Source organism: Lepisma saccharinum, chromosome 23 (genome assembly GCF_977018435.1).
Source record: "Lepisma saccharinum chromosome 23, izLepSacc3.1, whole genome shotgun sequence".
Classification (NCBI taxonomy): domain Eukaryota; kingdom Metazoa; phylum Arthropoda; class Insecta; order Zygentoma; family Lepismatidae; genus Lepisma; species Lepisma saccharinum.
The window spans coordinates 14,834,901-14,859,399 of NC_139251.1; the positions used below are offsets into that span (position 1 = coordinate 14,834,901).

Consider the following 24,499-nt stretch of genomic DNA (forward strand, 5'->3'; position numbering starts at 1 on the left):
CCAGATCGATACGCTAGCATGTTATCCGACGAGAAGCTATCTATTTTAATCGAGAGTAAAAACTCGAATCGTGTACAAGGGAACAAAAGAACTTCTTGGTAAGAAAACAAAGCACATAATCGAATTTGTTTAATAGCTGCAAAGTATATATAAATAACATACCGTAAAAAAAATTACACGGGAGGGAAAACAAAAAATCTCTGAACATATATAAAATAACATACCGTAAAAAAAAAAAATTACATCATGAAGCCCAAGGGCGTCGTGTACCAGATACCATATTCGAATCTGAAAACGCTGGGTGCCCTCGATGGGTTACTCACCAAGAAACAACGCGAGAAGAAACGTTCATGCTTGTCTAAAGGACACGGAATAAAATTGCTGCTCAGCACTCCACAATTGAAAAAGTTGCAGCATTCGCGGAAGCAGCAGAAGATTGGAGGTTTCATATTCAGCATTCCGGCCATCCTGGCAGCATTGGGGGCTGTTGGAAGTTTGGCCGGCGGTAGCGCCGCCATCGCCAAAACCGTCATCGACTCGAAGAAGAACAAGGCCGAGCTGGAAGAACAGAAACGTCACAACCTGGCTATGGAGAAAAAGGGGAAAGGTGTGACCAAAAAGCAAAAAAGCAACCTCGATGCTTTGAAGAAATATAAAAAAAAGAAAAAGCCCTGTCCAACTTCGATATTGAATCTCTGATCGAACCGTTGGGAATAAGGAACTTCAGGGGTGTTTTCTTTTTTTATATTTCTTCAAAGCATCGAGGTTGCTTTTTTGCTTTTTGGTCACACCTTTCCCCTTTTTCTCCATAGCCAGGTTGTGACGTTTCTGTTCTTCCAGCTCGGCCTTGTTCTTCTTCGAGTCGATGACGGTTTTGGCGATGGCGGCGCTACCGCCGGCCAAACTTCCAACAGCCCCCAATGCTGCCAGGATGGCCGGAATGCTGAATATGAAACCTCCAATCTTCTGCTGCTTCCGCGAATGCTGCAACTTTTTCAATTGTGGAGTGCTGAGCAGCAATTTTATTCCGTGTCCTTTAGACAAGCATGAACGTTTCTTCTCGCGTTGTTTCTTGGTGAGTAACCCATCGAGGGCACCCAGCGTTTTCAGATTCGAATATGGTATCTGGTACACGACGCCCTTGGGCTTCATGATGTAATTTTTTTTTTTTACGGTATGTTATTTTATATATGTTCAGAGATTTTTTGTTTTCCCTCCCGTGTAATTTTTTTACGGTATGTTATTTATATATACTTTGCAGCTATTAAACAAATTCGATTATGTGCTTTGTTTTCTTACCAAGAAGTTCTTTTGTTCCCTTGTACACGATTCGAGTTTTACTCTCGATTAAAATAGATAGCTTCTCGTCGGATAACATGCTAGCGTATCGATCTGGTAAAAATAGGCTGTATTGTCCGTTGAGCAACAGACGTACTTTGGGACCATACTGGGTTGCAACAATTGAACCGGAAGTTATTGCGTAAGGTTTGTCCACTTCCAATTCCTGAATTTTTACATACTCGACTGACAAATTTAGCATTTGTTTTAATGCCTGGACGTCACTAATTTTTTCACTCATATCGAAGAAGTATTTTTTTTTGGTCTCGTAGATTTTTTACAGTGTGTTATTTATAGAAAAAAGTTTCGGCATTGCCTAATGCGATGAGGTGATCGATGATCCTACTGGTTTCTGCATTTGAAGCGTACCAGTCGTCTGTATATCGTCTCCTCCCCTGTCTCCACTCGTGAAGTTCGTCCATCTTATCAGCCAATTTTTCATCAGCAGCCCGAAAAAGAGCATAGGGAGAAGAAGAAGATTTTACACCGCTTATTTTTCTCAGATAATCCAGAAGTAGCATTTCACAGGGCAAGCGAAATTGTGGTGTTATTTTAACTAAATCAATAAGCTTTTTAACATTCTCGTGACTATCGTCGAAAGTAAATGTAAATATTTTGTATAACACTTCTGTTGGTAAGTCTGTTATATGCGTAGACATTTTTTACTGTATGTTATTTAATTACAGCCCCCACCCCAATTTTCGTTTTGTATTCATGGCAATGGTCGTGCCCAATGCTGCAACCTGTTCACCCAGCGAGGCGTCTCTGCTGACGAGTCTCCCGAACGCAGCATGCTCCAATTTTCTATCAGCATCGTGACGCGCATCTAAATTCGTATATGTGTTGTAAGCAATGTCGTGATCCTTGCATGCAGCATCCAGCAGATTTACCCCCTTGTCTCCTCTCTCCAGTCGCCGTTCCAGTTTAGTACCCGGTCCGCAGTATTGGTAACCTGGTAGGTGCATCTCGAAGGGTAGCTTGTTGATGATGTCGTTCACGAGACCTCGACCCTCGGCCACATTCCAGAATTTTGGTGGCAGGGTGTTGATGATTTTGATAAGGTAACCTATACCTTTGTTGTCGTTGACAATAAAGTTGCTAAGCTTGGTGCTAATCATGTCCATGATGCCCACCTTCTCGTTGTGGAAGTTGCGATTGCCTGCATTTTCTTCGCCTGCGATAACCAGCAATCGATCTACAAGCTTCCTTACGTCGTCTACCCAAACAAACTCTTTAGGTAGGGTATTGTAGAGTTTGACACCGCTGCCAGTCTTGAGCTGGTTCCATATTGGCTTGATGAGGTTCCTGTATTTTTCTCCACTGCTTGATTTTACGCGATTCTGTGTTGCATCGTTGTTTTGGTACAGGGCATCCGTCATGATTAAAATTTCTGTGTAACTTTGGTAATCCTCGTCTGTGTAATCTTTAGGTTGCTTTTTGGTGATAAGTTCCCACAGACCCACAGTGCCAGGATACCTAGTCCAGCTGTTCTTCTCGCCCAAATTAATTTTCACGTCGTCACCTTCGAACGTAACTTTTGACTTTCCAATTTTCCAAACCACACCCTCGTTAAGTTCCACAGAGGGGTACAATCCAAACACCTCGTCCTTTTCAAATTTCCCAGTGCTCAGGTAATCTCTCGCCAACGGACCTAATTCAACTACCTTGTCCGAAGAGGTACTGCCTAGAACCTGACGTCTCAGAGGTGCAGCTCCAAGTTCGAACGGGGTAGTGTGAATACTAGATATCGGTGTAGGCACAGCATAATTTCGAGCAGCAAGTGGCACGAGCTCGTTGATTAAATCTTTATTTTGCTCGGTAACATCTTTGATGTCTTTACCTAGTCCACTTATAGCATCAATAATAGGTTGGTCCTGTCGCTTTTTCTCTTCGTAAATTCCGCGATTCTCTGATTTCCAACCCCTGAAGCGTTTGGCCAGGTAGTCGCGCAGCTTCAAGTTGTCGTCTGCGAGTTTGCGTTTCATCATTTGTTATTTATAATACGTCAAGACGTTTCTTGTAACGTCGCAACGTTTAGAAAGTTGTTTATTTTGTTTCTGTATTTTCCGTCATTGGGTTTCCTCGTCATGTCTATCGTGGCGAATCCGAAATCATCTTGATTCCAGCATGAAGAGCAAAATTTGGAAAACTGATTGTAGTTCATGTCCCCGCCTACATAATCATCGTAAGCATGTTTTAAATTGGTGTGGTCTTGACGAAACAAGCAAATAAAATTAGCGTTGTCTCGGAGAAGCTGCTTGGGAATTTTAGAAAAAGTCTGAGCAAGGTAGAAGCAGTCCATGCCTCTGTGCCGCCCCTGTGTAAAAAAATTGCGAATTTCGTTATGGTTCTCCAGGATGACATCGTCGAAGACCACCACCGAATTTTCATGGCAGCAGTCTAGTGGCATTACTTCGGAGGCAAAAATAGCTATGCTCAGCCCTTCGTACAGTTTTGTCAGCTGTTGATATTTTGCTTGCTCCAAACTTTTGGAAAAAACATACAAGTGCCTGTTCTTCCAATCTAACCAGTCGGGAGCAAGAAGAAAATTATCAATAAGTAAAGTTGTTTTCCCACACCCTGAAGGTCCGACAATAAGGCAGCGAATGTTGTCCGGCAACAGTTCGCCGTTTTTCCTAGCCTGACGCTCCGGGGGAAAATCTGGTAGTCGCCTCACCACATCCCAAGCACCCGTTACACAATCACCTCGTTTGCGTCGATCCAACTTTTTTCCTCAAGTCCCAACCATTTCACCAACAGTTTGTCACCTTTTCTACGTAATACTTTTTCGATAAGATACGTATTGGGGTATTTTGTTTTAGAGAGTTCCTCCTCGTAGAATCGCCCTTTCAAAATTTCGTCGCGATTATCTTTTATTATATACGTGTGACGGTTACCGGGTAACAACCGAGCAACAGTGAAAAGTTCCGTACTCCAGTTTTTGGTAAAGCCTTTTTCAAACATGCGCTTAAATTTACTAATTCTTACTTGGTCTCCAATTTTGAATTTCGGTTTTTTGTTAGTGGGCCGGTACTTGGGGCAATAAACAGTAGAGATCAATTGTGCCTCATCAGACTTGCTGACATCGGCAGGCTTCATGCGTATCGTGCTATGCAAACTGTGATTATAGTCGTTTACGAGTTCCGGAAGCACATTGACCCACTTGTGGTTACCTTGAAGCGTGAATCGTTTCCACATGCGTGTTTTGAGAGTACGGTTAAAACGTTCCACTACGCTGGCTTTGATGTGACTGAAAGTCGAGTAATGTTGAATATTTTGCTTCTGAACAAACTGTTGAAATATCGAGTTGTAAAATTCCTTTCCGTTATCCGTTTGAAGAAATCGAGGTCGCCTGCCACTTTCATTGAAAATAGTTTTGAATGCTTCCATTACGCACACACCTGTTTTAGCCTTGAGGGGCAAAGCCCACGCAAATTTTGAAAATGTATCTATAACAGTAAGAAGATACTTGTATCCTTTGTTGATTTTATGTAAATTTTTTAGGTTGCCGCTACTCATTTCCACAAGGTCAGCCTGCCAAAGGTCATCCACGCCTTTGGTCACTACCGCCAGTCGTTTGTAGTTTCGTCGTGCAGGTTTATGCAGCTCGTTCACGATACCCTGCCTAGACATGGTGCGAAAATAAGAATATAGCCTGAATGGGATTTCTGGCTGCAGACAATGCTGGGTTTTCTATATACAGCTTGTCACCTATTTCTATGTCGATAATTTGAGTGGCATCTTCGGCATAGGCAGTCTCGCGACTTTCGGGGTGTGTGAAATCGACCAGCTCAACTCCTCTTATTTTAGGCTCATCGCCAATGTTCGTCACGGTCATGATTGGGTAGTGGGTTGCGTGAGGCAAAGACCAGTAGGAAACCTTGACGAACTGAAGTGTGCCAGCGAGGAAAAATTGATGATAAGCTTTTGCAGGAGTCAACATGTAGAGTTTGTAACCTGGATTGAAAGGGGAGGAGAACTCTCTGTTTGGTATGCTGTACAGTTCGATGACAATCGTAGACTTGAGATTGTCGATGCTGGCATTTAGAGTGTTTACGTTGGTTCAAACCTCCGTCTCCACATCCTCCAATCTACCATTCACCGATTCCAGGTGTTCCTCGATAGCATGAACAACAGTGTCGTAGTTTGGTTTGATCTTTACATCGACAATAAGGCTCTTGAATTTTTCATTTAAGTCATGTAGTTGGGTGCTGAAATTAGCTATAGTCGATTCCTGACTTGCCTCGATACTCCCAATTTGCTCTTTCACGCTGGCAATAATCTGCTGCAGGCTTTCTACAAGCGTCAACTTGGAGCTCTGTATTACAAGGTCGTGGACTTGGGTTCTAATTTCCGCAAACAATTCATGCAGCTCAGTGATGTTCTGGTTGGTAGGTAAAGTCGCGACAGACCCCCGTATCGATTCAATTTCGGATTGGATGTTTTTGATGTCGTCAGATTTGAGTATTCGGTTGAGAGTTCTCTTCACGCTTTTTAATTCCTGAGAGGTAGGCAGGGTGGCTACCGTGTTTTGGAGCGATTCCAAAGCTTTTTTCACCGCGTCCAACTCAGAGGCATCGGCAGCAGCACGTATGCCTTCTTGCAGTTGTGTTATGTCATCCTGGGTGGGAGTAGATTGTTGCAGGGTTTCCAACTTAGTCTGTATGTCGTCGATCAAGTGATGGAAATGAGACAACTCGGATTCTGCATTCAGATTTTCCAGTTTGGCGATTTGCTGTTGAACGTTGGCCAGTGTATCCCTGATGCCCGGCAGTTTGGTTTCCAGCTCATCGTGAACGTTCGCCAGATCATTTCTAATGACAGCAAGAGCATCCTCAATATGGGTTATGGTGCCTTGCAGCTTCCCGAAATCCTCGTAGGTCTCAAGTTGGAGTTTGATGTTGGCCACGCTACGGGCAATGGCGTTCAGTTCGCTAGACGACGGTAAATTGTCGATAAAATCCTCCAGCGTTTGGAGTTTAGTTTTTACTTCGTTGATGGCCGCATGCAAAGCGTCCGTTTGTAGCTCAGCCTTGATGCTTTCCAACGTAGGGATTTTGAAAGATTGAAACTGTTCGCGCAATTTAGCAATACTAGCGTTCACGCGATCGTAGTCGTCTTGTGTTTTAATGCTCTGGATGATAGTTTGCAGTTCGGTCTGGATGTTGCTTGTTTGGTCCTGCAAGCGTTGTTTCAGCTGTTCAACGTCTGAGGTTTGCGTTTGTTGCAGCTTCAGAAGTTCGTTCTGCAGATTGCCCACACTCAGTGCCAGCTTGTCGAGATTGTCTATCGACGCGAGGTCGGTGTATTTTTGCAGCAGCGATTTTAGCTCTGCATCAATCTTGAGTACAGGGTCCAAGCACTGAGACTGCAAGCTGGCTATCTCGGACTGGAGGCTAGAGTTGAGCGTGGACTGTAGGGCCTGCAGATCGCTTCGCAGCTTTTTAACCCTGACGTCGAGCATGAGAAGCTCGTCGCCATGGTCGTCGCGTTTCGTGTGGCCAAAAATATCGTTAGGCATTATTGTTATTTATTATAGGATAGCTAATTTTCATTTCTATGAAAAAAGGGATGAGTTTGTCGTAGTCGTCCAAGAGCTCTATATACAGACGATCGCCAGCAGATACATCGTACGTGGTGGCACTGTTCATCCTATCGTGTTTGATGCGATAGATGTTCCTGCCAGAAGAAATTTTGGCCTCTCCTTTATTCTCGGGATTCATGTCAAACTGCAGTTTGCCGGAGATGGGGAATTAGTAATAATTCAAGTTGTTGTTGAATATGTAGAAAGTTTTGCCCACATCCTCGTCGTACTGGGTCAGGATGCTATTCAAGTGTATAATCAACAAACCGTTGAGTTTAGATAATAGGGAGGGTAACAGGTCCAAGCTCGCAGGTGGCGACGGTGCACTTTGGGCGAATGCCTCCATAGCCTGCTTCCTGAAGCCAAACAGGTTCATAGGCATTGTTATTTTATTTTATATTTAGCGATTTGTTTCAAGCGTCAAATAATAATTCGAGCCTCGTCAGTGCTGCCAATTCCTATTTGTAGGTTAGCTTAGCCAGTAAAAAATTATATAGTAGAATTTTCTTTGAATAAATTGGCAAAAAAAACCCAAGCCTCAAAGAAGGCTACGCCAAGTTGGAAACACTGCTGGTGAGGTTAACATACACCGTGAAAGGCTACGCCGAGTTGGCAACACTGCTGGTGAGGTAATTATACACCGTGAAAGGCTACGCCGAGTTAGAAACACTGCTTGTGAGGTTAACATACACCGTGAAAGGCTACGCCGAGTTGGCAACACTGCTTGTGAGGTTAACATACACCATAAAAGGCTACGCCGAGTTGGCAACACTGCTTGTGAGGTTAACATACACCGTAAAAAGCTACGCCTCGCCCAAACACATGTACACTCACACACAAAAAAAAGCTAAAAAAATTATACACCGTGAAAGGCTACGCCGAGTTGGAAATACTGCTGGTGAGGTTAACATACACCATAAAAGGCTACGCCGAGTTAGCAACACTGCTTGTGAGGTTAACATACACCATGAAAAGCTTCAAAATATCAGTTGGTGAAATTTTCGGGGGGTGAGTTAGCACCACTGCGAGCCCCACATGATGATTCGAGCCCCAAATGAGGATTTAGAACCGGGCCACCTGTACTACTAGCCAGGCGATACAATAATTGAATTTCAAGACAACTTTATTATTACAGAAATAATGTTAGTATTTTGTTCATTAACTAAACTAATTAAGTTCTTGTACAAATTATCTTATTTAAATGACTAGAATAAAATAGATAAATAGTGGCGTGTAATCCGCGTGTAGTAATAAGGTTGTCTTTTCGTAGGTTAGTACTTCATTTCATGAATGCCTTACGGATATATTCTCTCAATCGAAGGTAGCTAGATATTAGAATGTTGAAAATATTTGATAGTAAACCATAGATGCATAGTATCAGAACGAACTCAAGGTTCGAATCTTATTTATCGGATTTAATATATCGTTAAAACAATGTTTTACAGATTTTCGAATTACTTCATGTTGTAGTTTGTCAATTTACCACCTCTGTAGTTATGGGATCGAGACTGAAGTATGTACAGTGTGTCTCAAAAGTTTTAGGACAACAACATTTTAAACTAGGCAGCCCAATTTTCACAAGGCGTTGGTGGGTTGCGTCTAGAGTTAAGCTCAATTTCAGGGTTGTCACATGCACAATAGATATTTATGAAATACGCGAAAGAAATCTAAGTATTATTGTATAAAACTAGAAAAAATCAGTATTACATTTGTTGCATATTAGAAATACTTTCTGAAAGAAAGAAAATCGATTTTCTAGTACTTCATTGCTGATGAATCTATACAAAGAAAAGAGGAAACTGAAGGGGACAAAAGAGGAGAGAGGGGAAGAGGAAAAGTAAAGGAGGGAAGAAAATAGAGGACAGAAGTGAATAGGAGAAGTAATGAGGAGAAAGGAAAAAGATTCGAGGAGAGATGAGGAAAATAGAGCTAGAGAAGATACGAGGAGGAAAACGGGATGAGAGTGGAGGAGACGAGAAGAGGGGAGTGGAGAGTAGAGTAAGAAAAGAGAAGAGCGAAAAGAGAAGAGAAGAGTGCAACGGAGTCTTAAATCGAAGACAGGAGAGGAGATAAAGAGGAGTGGAGAAGAGTGGGATGGAGACAAGATGCGAGAAAAGTAGGGAACGCGATATGAGAAAACCAGAGTAGGATTGGAGAGAAGATTGAGGAGAGAAGAACAGAAGGGACTGGAGACTAGAGGAGAGAAGATGTAGTTGCAGAAAATATCGTCTCAGAGTCAAGAATTGATGCATTTATCAATTTATCGACATGAAACCTTCAATAACATTTTGAAATGTATTGGAGAATGTATTAGATCGGTGCGAAATGCCTTTTGGCTGAGTAGAGCAACACTAAAACCATGAATGTAATTTTAATATTTATAAGAATTATCCAATTTTTCTCCACTTCTCAGTTCGTTGAAATGGAGATTTTGTAATTTAACATTTCCCCTCCCCCCATCGTTAATTCCAAACTGAATCATTCAGTTTCACACGGCGTGGACAGTGAACACAATGAGATATTTTAAAAACTAACGAAAATTTTCTGCCACTGGAGGGGTTTGAACCTACGACCATCAGGTTGAGAGTGCTTAAAGGTAACCACTACCCTACAAACTTTCGCTCCTGAAAGCAGGTAGAAGCATCTGACTAATGTGAAATGTAGATGCAACTCTCCTTCTACATGTAATGTGCAAAGAATAAATATCTATTGTGCATGTGGCAACCCTGGCTTGAGCCTAAGTCTAGACGCAACCCACCAATGTCTTCCGGAAATTGGGTTTCCTAGTTTAAAATTTCGTTGTCATAAGAGTTTTGAGATACACTGTACAAGGCTAAAATAATGCCGAGTGCTGGTGACTATGTACTCCCTGCGAGAAAGTGGATAATTTTGCATGATTTCGAAATTAGAATGTGTTAAATTTCCGTTGTTTTTCTCTTACGGAGATATGTTACAGTGAAGGATTTAGTGTTTTTGTGTTCTACTGTTTGTTAGGTTAGGCAGTTTTATGCTCTAGAGGTTTGTTTGAGTTTATATTGTTCCCCGAATTCTTATTTGAGTGTTGTAGTTTAACCCTTGTACTTATAACAAGTAAAAGCTTAGCGTGTGGTGCCTCATGCACTCAACTCTTCTCAGCGTGGAATTTGCTTTTTGCGTAAACATGTTTAAAGGTCTTGGTTATAGCTCTTCGACGTAATTATTTTTTTTTTCACATGAAAATTAAGAATATTAATGAAATCAATATTGGATATTTAAATTCACCACATGTGAAACGTTCGGAATTCTCCGTGAAATGCTAGTATGCGGCTCAAAAATGTAATGTATATTTTTCACAACTTAACAAGATACTGCTTTACTTATGAAAAATAACGTTGAATACACTGGCGAATACAATTTGAGCGAATGAAGCGATTACTGGATGAATAGACTACATAAAATTATTACTTTTTTACGTCTAAGTTCATTCTCTAATGTTTCTTCCGAGTAATCGGCCGGCTTATGTCACGGTTTACAGGGTTGCCAAATTGAAGACTCCGGCCTCCCTTGGATTAAAGATGGCCGTGGCTAGAGTCATTAGGATCATTATTTAATCGACAAGTCCGTGGGTTGAGTCCGAATTGTGTTTCTTTGCACGATTAGACTAAATTATTATCTCCAAATTATATGTATTTTCGGCTTACTTAACTCTGTTTGAATCTAATATATGATAATTGATGGGGCTAAGATTAAGACTTGTATGCTTGATTATCAACATACGTATATTGCTCAGCATGCGTCATTACGGATATGGTAGCAAAGATTTACAGATGACTTGTGAAGTTTAGATTTATATGATAAAGTTATAAACTGTTTGCTATCTCTTGTTCCTTTAAAATTAATTTGTCTGTGCTAATATTGAATATGAATTACATAAGATAAGGAAACTTAACATTAGCTTACAATACTGTCTTTCAAACCCTAAACCTTTATGATTGTTCTTGTCCTTGAACACTAATCAGGTTTTCTGAAATTCCTTGTGGGTCCAGGTAGATTACGACATATTGGAGTTGTAATTGCAAAAAGTTTGAATTGTAACATACTAATGTTAAGAGTCTTGTGGTATAGGAACTATTTGTACAAATTTATCTCAAATGCAGTATCACTAATCCTGTTAAGAAAATATGAGGAATCGAACTATGTCTGACAACCGAGAAACTGCAATTTGGATAGGAATTACTTGCCTAACCTGCGAGGGCTACTTCTTACTACGAGTTCAGTCAAACATTTTGTACTTTCAACTCACCCTAATATATAGACTAGATAAATTTGTCTAATTATGTTTATAACCAGGATGGGTCGATTAACACATATTAGTAAACTTAACGCTTAACGTGAACTTCCATGGTAAATATGGAATTTTGTATTTTAAATGGTCAAAGTGTATTGACCTTATATAAAGGCTTAATGACTGTACATAAGTTAATACAGGACCTCACGTTTCGTAACACTGTCGTCCTTCGTGGCAAATTGTTTAGCGCAACCTGCAACGAAGACAGATTCCCAATTTGAGCACTTGGTAAGGAATGTGTGTATGTATTACTGTGATAATCCTATTTCATCAGTTCATCTTCATAGTTGCGATTAACCGAGAAAGTAGCAAAGCGACGCAAAAAACAAAATTAAATTGAATCACACCCAGAGAGAATTTATAAGATTATTTCATTTAGTTTCTTCTCAAGAGAACGGAATTTTATCTATGTTGGAATTTTGAAATAGAGTATTGGATTTTATTTGGGTATTTTATTAAATCCGACATTTTAATTCCCCCCCCCCCCCTTTTCCTCCAAGATTCGTAATTCATTAACGCTTTATTGAAGAATTAATCACATACCGCAATAGCGCAGAATAAACAATTGATTGGTTAATTGACGGGAAGGACTATTTCGTCATTAGGTTGTAAAATGTATGTAGCAGTGTAAATTTTACATACAATTGAGATTTAAAACACCCGGGAAAGAAATTTATATGAATTAACAAATATGAATGCATATTTTTTCAATAAATTACTAGTATTTTTACGTGTTGAGTCGGATGTACAAGTATTGATCAGAAAATTGTTCATGGCTATTTTGTATTAATTTCTCTCTTGTATCCTACGTGTCTTTAAGGTATACATGTTTACGTAGGGCAGGTGCAAAGGTTGTCAGCAACTGGTTTGGCATATTCTCAATTCCTGAAACTCATTGGGTAAAATAAAATGCGTGAACATGGGCATGGACAATTTGCATTGTAATACTTATGCATCTCACTGTACTTCATTCCTGGATTAGATTGAGAATCAAGTCTTCCCTGACCATCTTCGAGAATTTGAGGTCGTCTCAGTGGGAGTGGGGGTGTAAAGTGACATTTAGAAATAAAAGGGGGTGTTTACGATAATGTTAGGAAGGTTTTTTATTTAAATAATTATTGCATAGTCTTATTTTTCATTTTTCCACACAGATTTTATTCCACGTCAGCGTAATTGAGACGATAAGGATAAACGATTATATGAAATTAATCTAGACAAACGAACATTTATTCCAAATCGAGACTCGAACCCGGAACAGTCTGAGAAATATCGTGAACACCACTCAACGCAATGTCCCCAAGGCGACTTGTGGCTCTTGAAGGGATGGACGATATCGGAAATTTGATATCGCGATATACCGTCAAGAAAATATCGTCACAGACTATACCATACGATATTTTTTTCGTATTGTGATGTAGGCGATATATCGGCCGGCACGATATACATCGCCAAAATATCGTGTAGTTGATATCGCTTGGACAATATTTTTTCAATATCGCGATGCAGTTAACAAAGGAGTGGATAGTTAACCTCCCGTTTGACAAAACGTTAGCCAGAAATGATTTCAGAGAAAATTGTTTGAGATTCCCGTATCCACTACCGGTGTTCATGTTGATACGAGTCGCCCACATGTTCAGCCACACGTGACTGATGGCCAGAGCGCAATGAGGAAGCGACACGCTACAATGACCAGGAGAAAGTCCTCGGCAGTCGTCTCACAACAAACCGCGACCTTGAACTTCACTGCCTCGACGAGGACGGGAGACGTTGCCGCTGGAAGGATGGGTTGCCACAACACGACTTGCAGGACTTATCTAGTTCAATGAGCAATGTTTACGGAAACAAATTCGCTTTTCATGAATTGCCGTTCGACCTTGCTATTCCTTTCTTGCTTCAAGCACCTTCGTGATTCTTTTCTTGTAGAATCATATGGTGTGAAATTAAAGGCATTAAGAAATAATATAGTGACGTTAGCAATGCCAAGAATATACTGTCTCTGTCCGAAAGGTACGAACTACAGATTTGAAGTATGGTCTTCACGGAAGTGACGTAATCTAGTACAGTTCGAAAACGTCAAGTGCAGAAGCAATCGAGACCATAGCTCTGAGCACAGACGGTTGCAGACTTGGTCACGTGATTTCCACACTCGTTCATTTGTTTCAAATCAAGGAGGTAGAAAGTCAGTAAAGCCCCTATCACACTGAACTGGATTTCTAGTAGGAACGCCCTAGTTGGTGCTGAACTAACTTATTTAGCAATCATGGCCGCCTGGCTGACTGCTTGGGAGGAATAGGACATGTTCTAATTGCTACTTGCTTTCCTCGACTGGATTCTGTGGAACAGCCAATCAGAGCCAAGTTTCGCCATGTGAAGATAATCTGTGTGTGCAAAGGAACGTTTTTGTCTGGTTTCGAGTTACTCCAGCAATGTATAACGTATAGCTACAGCATGAAAGGCGCGTTGAGTTACATACACCATCTATGCTGAGTGAACGGTGTTTAAATTTGAAACAAAATATTCTTCCATACGTGTACAGTAAACGTTGTAAAGTATGTATTTAAGCAGCGCCATTGTTTTGTACCTGATAACGTTTTATGCGAAACGTTATTCCTCTCGGTTGAATAGTTATCGGCTTTTAAAAATATGAAGTGATATTGTTTACATCTCACACGGCCGTCATTACAACTTCCCTAGTATGGAAACAAAATTCTATCGACAAGTACGCTGATAAGTATCGTGTGAGGCGAAAACTAGCAAATGGGTAGCCAGTCCAGCGCCAACTAGGGCATACCTACTGGGAATCGAGTTCCGTCCGTGTGATGCGGGCTTAACAGGTTTAGGCCAGGAAGTTTGTTGTAGTTGTTCTAATGTGTGGAAATTTATGCATAAGAACATTTGAAAATGCTAAATGATTTCTATGGTGAAAAATAGGTGGGAAAACAACGAGTCGTCAGTTTTGTCTACTGATCGTATTTGGCGCTGCAGTAGAAGTACAATTCCAAAGACTTTCACGTCAAGTACGGTCTTGCGCCTTTCGGACACTGCAACTGGTTGAACGCAGCGGCGGCATCAGCCTAGTAAGAAATAAAACTAGCTGAACTTTTTTGGCCATCCAAGCAGATTAAATAATATAAATATCAGCATTGTTAGGTGTGTATTGTAGCGGTAAAACTGATATCAGGGGCGGCACCAAAATTTGTTGATTGACAATTAGATTATTTCACGTCGTTTTGGCTAATCGCGACGGTGAGAAGTGATGAGACTGACACCTACAAAGAACTATGCGCACGGCCGAATCCATGACTCCTGGCGTCGTGCTAAATTTGCAAAGTGAACTCTAAACGGATCAAATAAAAAAATTAGAGAACATTAAAAAAGAATCTCAGCGTGATGTAACCACCCCACCACGGGGATAGGCGTAATTTTATTTTGGCTTTCCTTCATTATGTGGGAACACAATGCGTCGCTTTTACACGTTTGTAGAGTAATTACATCGCGTCAGTAAGGAAGAATGATGAACTGATGATTTCGAGATCCTCGAAATATTACTTAATTTCTTTGTGTCTAATATTACAGTATTTCAAGTTTAGGAGTAACCATTACAAAAGCTATTTATTTTAAGGTGATGTGAGAATACCTTCCCTCGCACGCACGTAGGAAATTTGCAAGATAGAAGCTTTTTTGCTTAAGGTTTCATTGGTTATCAGGCAAGTGATTTATCAAGAGATAACGTCATTCATCTTCAGGTTCCAGTGTCGTCATCGGACCAGTTTCCAGATAAAGGTTAATGACCGAAGAGAACTTTTAAGGAAGAATTGTGGGGTAAATGAACTGCGTTGAAAAAAAGTACTGTATCAACTTAAGCCGTCAGTGCAATTTGTTAATGAAACAAGTTTCGATTCCACGCCGTTCACAATCTTACGTCCTCATGTGTCTCAAATGATGAAAGGAAGTTCTTGGAATTCGAAGGGAGGAAAACTTTCATCTTTTTTTTAATGTCATAACCAATGTTTCATGTTCTAACTGTACATTAGTGTTTTTTTGTTGTTTTTTAGTTTACTTTGAAAAATGCGACAATTATGGCAAATAACGGGAACAGAGATGTGGAAAAACTTTTGCCCCAAGGCATGGGTCGTACAGGCAATGGCCAGTTTGTTTCGCCACGATCTTGAACGAGCGGCTTGCAGAAGGTCACATACACTGAATGAGCAGAAAGTTTCCTGTGCCGTTAGTAATAGCCCTGAGGAAAGATACCCTGAAGAAGGATATGGCCGACAAGTCACCAGACATCTCAAGTTGGACTGAAGAAAATGGCTGCAGCATGTGAAAAAGAGGCAGGAAGAAGCTGAAGAAACGTCGCGAACGGAAAAACCGATACTGTGTTCATAATCTACCCGTGAAGATGAGAACATTGTGAACTTTGATGGGATGAGTTCCTAGTTACTTTTCTTGCTAACTTTTTTCGCAACAAAACTGTTTATAGCACCAAATAAAACATTGCACTTGTGTGCAACTACATTGCATCGTGTGTCGGGTTTATATAAGATCCACCAAACCATCTGAAACCCTGCATGGGAGCATTGGCGCTAGTGTCGCAAGGATAATTTACGGGAAAGGCTGTAGTTCGCATATTTTCAGAGGTTTCAGAAAGCTTGATGGATCTATAGCAAGGCGGTCAGGGTAGTTCGGGACGATCGGTTTTAATTTTCGGAGAGGCATTCTGGTGATTCCGCTCACGTGCATGGAGAACCGAACTGGGCGTTCATTGGGTTACTTCCCGTTCAATTTTCTTGAAAAACCTGCAGCAGATCCCGTAATGTGACGTCCGTTAATAATGGGTCTGCATTAATAGTTTGATCTTTAGTATTCACGTTATAAAAACTAAAACATTCATTAAAAAAACAAATGTTAGAAAAGTTTCGATCTTTCCTTAAAAAAAAAAATACCAATTATTAAATGTACGGTCACCGGCAAAAAAGTTGCAACTAGATCCTAAATATTTGCTTACTTGCTAGACGTTGTGTGTGTTGCCTACCTCTACCGCGATAAGAGAATTTTAATAGCAAATTTCCAATAGCAACTTCTACCACCGCTGTAGATTTAGGCCACACCTAGTGTTGGTCGAATCGGCCCGACGATATATCGCGATATTGAAAAAATATCGTCCAGGCGATATTATCGTGTCTGCGATATATGGTCACGATATATATCGTGGAGACGATATATCGCCGATATCATGGTACGGAAAAATATCCTATCGTATAGTCTGGCGATATTTTCTAGATATATCGCAATCTCAAATTTCCGATATCGTCCATTCCTAGTTTTCGAAATTCCTCTACTTGTGTTGGACTTTTGATATTACAAAATCTGAAAAATTACATTGTTTATAATTTTCATCTAGAACATTCACGTGAATATTCGAGAATCTTGCGTTTACTGTTGTCTATATATATGTGATGGAAAATAGACATATACAGGGTTGTTAAAGGTCCAGGAGTTTTAAATGAATTCAATTCCGGTCCAGGAGAGAAAATCAGTCAGCGTAAACTGGTTCTGGACCGTAAAGAAATTTTTATCTATAAAGTATTTCAATTCTGCCCAGGAACCTTTTTACCAGATCAATTTAAATACGGTCCAGGAATGTTTTTTTCCGGCTCAATTAAAATATGTTCCAGGAATCCTTTTCAGACTGAATTTAAATACGGTCCAGGAACCTTTTTTTTTCTGGATCAATTTAATTATGGTCCAAGATCCTTTTCTTCGGATCAATTTAAATACAATCCAGGAACCTATTTTTCAATGAAACCAGACGCAACTTCGATCTAATTTAAATTATGCAAGAAAAAAGGTTCCCGTCCTGTTACGTATCCAAATACAACCCATTAGAAATGTATGGATCCTTTAAAATCACAGGTTTGTTAATTTCCAGGAAATGTAAATAAATTCAATTCCAGTCCGGAATAGAAAATCAGCAAGTGTAATTTAGTTCTAGGCCGAAAAGAACATTTTTACGTGTAAAGAATTTGAAGAACCCCCCTTTCCGGACCAGTTTAAACACGGTCCAGGAACATCTTTCTCCGGACCAGTTTAAACACGGTCCAGCAACATCTTCCTCCGGACCAGTTTATACACGGTCCAGCAACATCTTCCTCCGGACCAGTTTATACACGGTCCAGCAACATCTTTCTCCGGACCAGTTTATACACGGTCCAGCAACATCTTTCTCCGGACCAGTTTATACACGGTCCAGCAACATCTTTCTCCGGACCAGTTTAAACACGGACCAGGAACATCTTTCTCCGGACTAGTTTAAACACGGACCAGGAACATCTTTCTCCGGACCAGTTTAAACACGGACCAGGAACATCTTTCTCCGGATCAGTTTAAACACGGACCAGTTTAAATACGGTCCAGGAACCTTTTTTCAATTAAACAAAACGCAACGTACACCGAATTTAAATTATGCGAAAAAAAATGATCGTCCTGCAACGGAACCCAATAGAATCTATTACAATTTATGGGTTCCTGAACATTTAACAACCCTGCTTTTTTATTGTGAAGAAACTATTGAGAATATCCAAACAGTGGAAGCGCACCACACGAATACTCGTGTGAATGTTCTAGGAAGAATTATGTTTAACATTTTTCAGAATTTTGAATATCATCGTTTTTCCAAAGGAGAGGAATTTTCGAAAACCGCTTGGCTGGCGATAACCAAAGATCCAATACCTTGGACAATCTTACGATTGCAATGCATGCATGTGTTCGATTTCTTCACTTTACAATTTGATGTGCTTTATTTTACTTCGCTTCTTGTGAGGAATGGACACACTCGAACATCCATGCCCAGGCCGGGATTCGAACCTGGGACGTTGTAGCGCGATGTGCTAACCACTCCGCCATGGGGGCTGACATGAATGTGTTCGAAGGCAATATTTTACCTAAGGAAGTGTGAAATATGTAAGGGGAGTGAATAATTTGCTCTGAACTAACATTAAATAATTTTAAAGTATTAGGTTGAATCTATGTAGGGTTTTGAAAGTAACGTTCAAGATATGAATAAAGAAGAAACTTTTACAGATATCTAGGGAATAATAATATTGCACACCAGTCAAAATGTCATTTCTGGCAAATATATTATGATTGAAGAGAAACTAGGAGTAATAACTGATCCGCATGGGTGTAGGGGATGGCTGAGGCTTTGAGTAAAAATTTGAATCTAAAGTGGATAATAGGATTCTTGTTTTTACCATAATTTACCATTTAGGTATAAGTTAAGGAAATTCGGATCAAAATTCATCTTTGATCCGGATGTAACTAAGGATTGACGATATCGGAAATTTGATATCACGACAGTCATGAAAATATCGTCACAGCGATACTATACGATATTTTTCCCGTATCTTTATATAGTCTCCACTATATATTTCGTTAAAATATAGTGGCGATATCGTCAACATGATGTATATTGCCAAATATCGGTACTATAAATAGTCTCCTGGACGATAGGTTTTCAATATCGCGATATGTCGTCCAGACGATATATCGCCCAATACTAGTAACCCCCCAACTGCCCTTTTCTAAGCACGTCATTATACATAGAGCTGAATTAAAATTATGTCCACTCTCTCGTTGTTTCAATCAGTAGCCGCTGAAGTCACGAACTTCATTAGATAGCAATGAAAATGGATTTTAAGAAATTATTCAGTTAATTAATGAATTGGGGTTTCTCCTGCGTAGAACAGGTTATAAAGTTGACGCTGTTAATTGCTTGACTACAGTTTGGTGGCAGTGTTGCCAGTCGGTAGCGTTTATATAGGAACCTGAAGAGGATTTCTAAGAGCAGAGCAAGAACTGATGAAGGAAAAAATTGTCATCTGAAACCCGAAGGTGTACTTCCCCAGCACGAATGCCAGCTTCAAGTAAGTCATTCGTGCAAAGAAAGTATTGAATTTCGGCCATGAAATGAAGAAATAACCCACATTTCAAAACAACTGTGTTGAAAATAATCTTCATAAGTTTAGGGGAAACATTGGAACCTTATAGGATAAGAAGTTGACTGAAGAAATGACTCGTGGATCGTCAATTTCCGCTGCTCTACAAATACCGTAAAAATAACCACGACAGTTTTGGAGTTTTAACGGTCATTACGTAACTAATTTAATTTAATACATCGTGCCAGTCATCTTAACAGCAACAAAACAAAAGAAATTCATGGTAGTGACAATTGTGAAACGTCAAGTTGAATGGGATTTCTGGATGGAGGAATTACGAGTATGATATCGTCGAAAAGTCAACATATATGATAAAAATTTCAATCTTCCTCTCAGTACACGCTGGCTGCAATCATTAAATCCGACTTCAGCACTGAATTCCTGGCGAAATTCTAGTCCAAAACCATACCCCACATGCCCCCTTCACATTTAAAGAAATTAAGTTTGATCCATGATAGCGGACACAAAGATTGCAGACGTTGTCATGACATGCACCAAAATGTTTCTCCCTAGGCCTTTCATTTTATAAGGGGTGGTCAGGGACTTTTGATTCGGTGTCGTGTCGTTGCGTCGAGGCTTCTTATCTGTTCATTTCTGCCGTGACATATGTTAAGACCTTCCTCGGCTGGTTTTCCCACAATCCAGAGTGTCATCACCGCCGCTTGTTCTTGTTTTCTCTAATCTAACAACCTATTCTAACCTAAATAGGTGTGACATGAAGGAGAGCTAAGGATGAATTAACATAAAACAAAGCACGTATCTCCCTGTTCAAAGACAGTTATTTTTTTTTATTTGAAAAATTTCCCATTCCACTAGTAGCTATAGGTGAAATGAGATTCGGAGAAAGGAGATATCCCGTTTCATCTAAAATTGAGATCAGATTAAAAATCCTATTTTGCTGATAAGCAATTAGACGAAACGGGACTACACGGTTAAGATATGTATCATATCTGTGTTCTCAGATTACTTCGCGGTTTTTATCCTATTTAAAACAATCTGCTCCCAGCAATTTAAATGAGGAAACCAATGTTTTTTTATCGTCGTTCAACATTGACTGCAGTTTTGCACTAATTCCTGGTACTTTGTATTCTCCCTTCAGGTAGTTTTTTCTTGCAACGGTGTTTTAGATTAACAGACCTGTTCTTTCAGTTTCTGCTCTACCTCGAGCAATACGGCACCTCAACCATAGCTTATCCTCCTAAGAAGGCACTTATTCTTCTTAGACGAAGCCCGCCCTTGCCGCATCTCCCTCCACCTTCCAGTCTGTTATGGAAACCGCATGACGTGGCGAGGCAGTGAATGAGTGGCTGTGGCTGCGACCGCTATAGGCGTGATGTAATGCACCGTTATGTGCTACGGCGGAGGTCAGCTAACACCTGTCTGGCTGCCCCGGAGCCTGTTTACAATTGCAGAGATAGGTTCCCCACTTCAACACTTGCTAAGCAAACAAGGCGAAATTGTTTCCTTTAACTTTTCGGTCTCTTTCCGCTCCTGTTGAATTCGTGTTTCGGAGATACGAATACGTTCTTGCTGGAAGGAAATTCAAACTTCTACCTTTCATTTTACTTGGATAAATCTTTTCGATTGGAAATCTAATTCATTGATTGGAACTTATCAATCTGGAAAGCCAACTTTGGCAAAATAATTTGATATTAAACACACCCAGTTTTGTAATGAAATACAAACGTTGCACCAAGGGGCGGAAATTGCCGAAACAATAGTTTCGTAACTTATAAGCCTCCCATAGTTGTTGGATTTAATCTTCAACACGTTCTGCTTATTGCGCTTAGGTAATAAGAAATTTATTAATTGTTCATTAATTGTAATAATGTTCAAATTGTATAGGGCACCTGTACTTTAGATTAAGGAAGAAAAACTTTGGTTATTGGCCGCGCGTATGCCCCAGGCGCCCTACTCACCTTGCAATGACCAAGTTGGTCATTACTTCTGTTATATTATTTAATGATATTAGTATAGGGTGACTGGTAATTAGATGTATCCCCTGAAAGAAGTTAAAGTAGAGACAATTTTCAATAAATTTAACCGTATGATACCCCGTCCGAAAATTAGTAGTTTTCGAGATAATCGAATTTCAATTGTTTTTTAAAAAAATGACAATTTTCCACATAAAAAGATGAATTGAGAAAAAACTGCTCATTGTATGGAACTTATTTCAGCGTTTTCTGATAGCTAACAAATAAGTGGTTCGTTGAAAAAAAAGTTTTTCCCAAATAACAATCACATGTTAAGTAACGGTTGGGTCTAAACTTACAAGTGATGATAAAAAAAATGCACTCTTAGTTTACTTGGCAACGTATTAATAACAAAAATGGTATGACACGAAGCAAACAAATTACGTAAATTACTTCCTTGTGACATCTGCTATCCAACAAGGTACAAATGTTGCTAACATTTACATTTGTGTACAAGAAATAATACTTCATTCATCTTCATGTGAATGGAATCAATGAACAATACAATTAAAGAACATTACACGTCTTGCTCAAAGTGGGCCCCGCCGTTACGAATGCAGGCACGCAGGTTTTTATGGACATTTGTTCTCTTTACTCGTGATGTGATGGTGTCCTTGATGTGTTGACCAGCTGTTAAGATCCTCTCCGAGCTCTTCTTGCGAGTTTACCGGCGTCTTGTCATGTGGCTCCAAATGTAAAAGTCGCAAGGCTTGAAATCGGGGGATCGAGTCGGCCAGGGAAATGGGGCCACCTCGGCCAATCCATTTCTTTGGGTAATTTTCATCCAGCCACTGTCGCACACCCAGGCAGAAGTATGGATGGACGTCATCAACAATCATTTCATCGAGCCATTTTTCCTGCCCCAAATCTTAAATGGCATCACTTATGATCATTTTTTTGAGGAACGGGATGGCAATGTTGTTGGAGGATGTGCCTCTAGCTACAAGAAGTGACATGATTTATCAGCTTGATGACTGCCCAGCTCGATCCCTGATGAATTTGACGCCTTGCGACTTTTACATTTGGAGCCACATGACAAGACACCGGTAAACTCGCAAGAAGAGCTCAGGGAGAGGATCTCAACAGCTGGTCAACACGTCAACGACACCATCACATCACGAGTTAAGAGAACAAATGTCCGTAAAAACCTGCGTGCCTGCATTCGTAACGGAGGTGCCCACTTTGAGCAAGACGTGTAATGTTCTTTAATTGTATTGTTCATTGATTCCATTCACATGAAGATGAATGAAGTATTATTTCTTGAACACAAATGTAAAATGTTAGTAACATTTGTACCTTGTTGGATAGCAGATGTCACAAGGAAGTAATTTACGTAATTTGTACGCTTCGTGTCATACCATTTTTGTTATTAATACGTTGCCAAGTAAACTAAGAGTGCATTTTTTTTATCATCACTTGTAAGTTTAGACCCACCCGTTACTTACATGTGATTGTTATTTGGGAAAAACTTTTTTTCAACGAACCACTTATTTGTTAGCTATCAGAAAACGCTGAAATAAGTTCCATACAATGAGCAGTTTTTTCTCAATTCATCTTTTTATGTGGAAAATTGTCATTTTTTTCAAAAACAATTGAAATTCGATTATCTCGAAAACTACTAATTTTCGGACGGGGTATCATACGGTCAAATTTATTGGAAATTGTCTCTACTTAACCCCTTTCAGGGAATACATCTAATTACCAGTCACCCTGTATAATGACTAATATATTCATGTTTATTGTAGTTTATTATAGTTTCACTTATTTTACAGTTATTAATTCATGTATAAGTTCATAAATATTTTATTAATGCCTTCAGCCAATTTCCCAATATGGCCTTCTTTATCATTGTTAACTTTATACACATATCTAGAAGTATAAATAGCGGCAGGTTTAAGCAAGTTTTATAAACAACAGCAATAGTTTGATTCGCTCTAAAACGTTCTAAAGATCGTTGTAAGTTTCATTTCAGTCAGTTTAGTGAAGTCTAAGTTATTAATTTTTTAGTTAAATTTCCTATATTTATTCGTAGTTTCATGTTTTTGGCAGACGCCATTGTTTATTTGTTTAAATTTTTGTGGAATAGAAGATCATGCGTTGCAGTTTGCATTGTTGCCATCACATATCAAAATTCACTGTGCCAGATGAATGTACTGTTCAAACATATACATTATGTTTATCCACTTTCTGGTATTGAGAATTCATATTAGCTGGTACCACTGAGTCACTGGAGAGGAATAACCGTTTTCCTGAGAGCAGTTAGCAGTGTTCGGTAAGATTTTCGGAAGCAAGTTGTGCTTCGCGTAGCGGGAAATTAGGCTTACGCATCTCTCGTTGTAACCGGTCGAATATACAGCGGTTTTTCATTTTAAAAAGTTTTAATACTTGTGGAATACCAGAATCGCGGGAGAACAACCACGTGGAGCTCAACAGACTTCACAAATAAAAGTGGAAGGAACACAGTATTTCTACCCGAACTATGGAATGTTACCATCAAGCTCTGCTGAGCTAGTAAGGTAAATTATACCAGTGAAGTGCAGCGCTACGAGTATCATAGCAAAGTAGGGCGGGCACTGATGATAGGATGAGATAGATGAAGGGCCAATAGCAGATAATGTGGACAACACGAGCCCCATAGAGGATTATCAGAAGAAAAGCTAGCGCCGAAAAGCTTAGGTTTCAGAACATCGGTTATTTCCATACCAAGTTCCTGTCGATAAATAGGTTTTCAGCCCAAATTGGTAATACAATTTACGTACGGAGAAAATCCCCATGGCAGATTTTTCCGATAATTCTGCAAATTGTTCTGCAGGAGATAAAGACATTCGGGACCACCCTTAAGATAATTTTGCAGTTATTTGTCTTTGAACACATTATTCGTAAAACAAATGCATGAATTTAAAAATTCCGCAACAATGGCAATGTTCTCTTGATCGAACGTAGATCTTAGCTAAGATGAAATATCTAAGTAAACTCTTGTTTTACACTTAAGTATTTACTTACAAGGACCTTGCAATAATTATTGATTCATCCAATTTATTTGGAAATTCAGAATTTAAACATTCAAACATCTCAAAAAAAGTGTTTCCTTTCATATTTTAACTGGAATTGTTTTTAGAAATCTGGCACATTCAAGTTCAACACTTAAAACACTTAAGGAGCGAGTTATGAAACTCGTTCATGTTGTAAAAAGTGAGAATTCCGAAATTCTTTGTCAAAACTACTGTACACATTAAACTATAACATGAGGAATGACAAATATTAGCAAACTTTACAAGAA

At 39.7% G+C, this 24,499-nt stretch overlaps 1 protein-coding gene across 1 annotated transcript in view; it reads right to left on the reverse strand.

The window, feature by feature from the left end:
• The window catches only part of Drip (aquaporin homolog protein drip), a 76,903-nt gene that overhangs the window by 12,064 nt on the left and 40,340 nt on the right, over window positions 1-24,499 (reverse strand). The window lies entirely within an intron of this gene.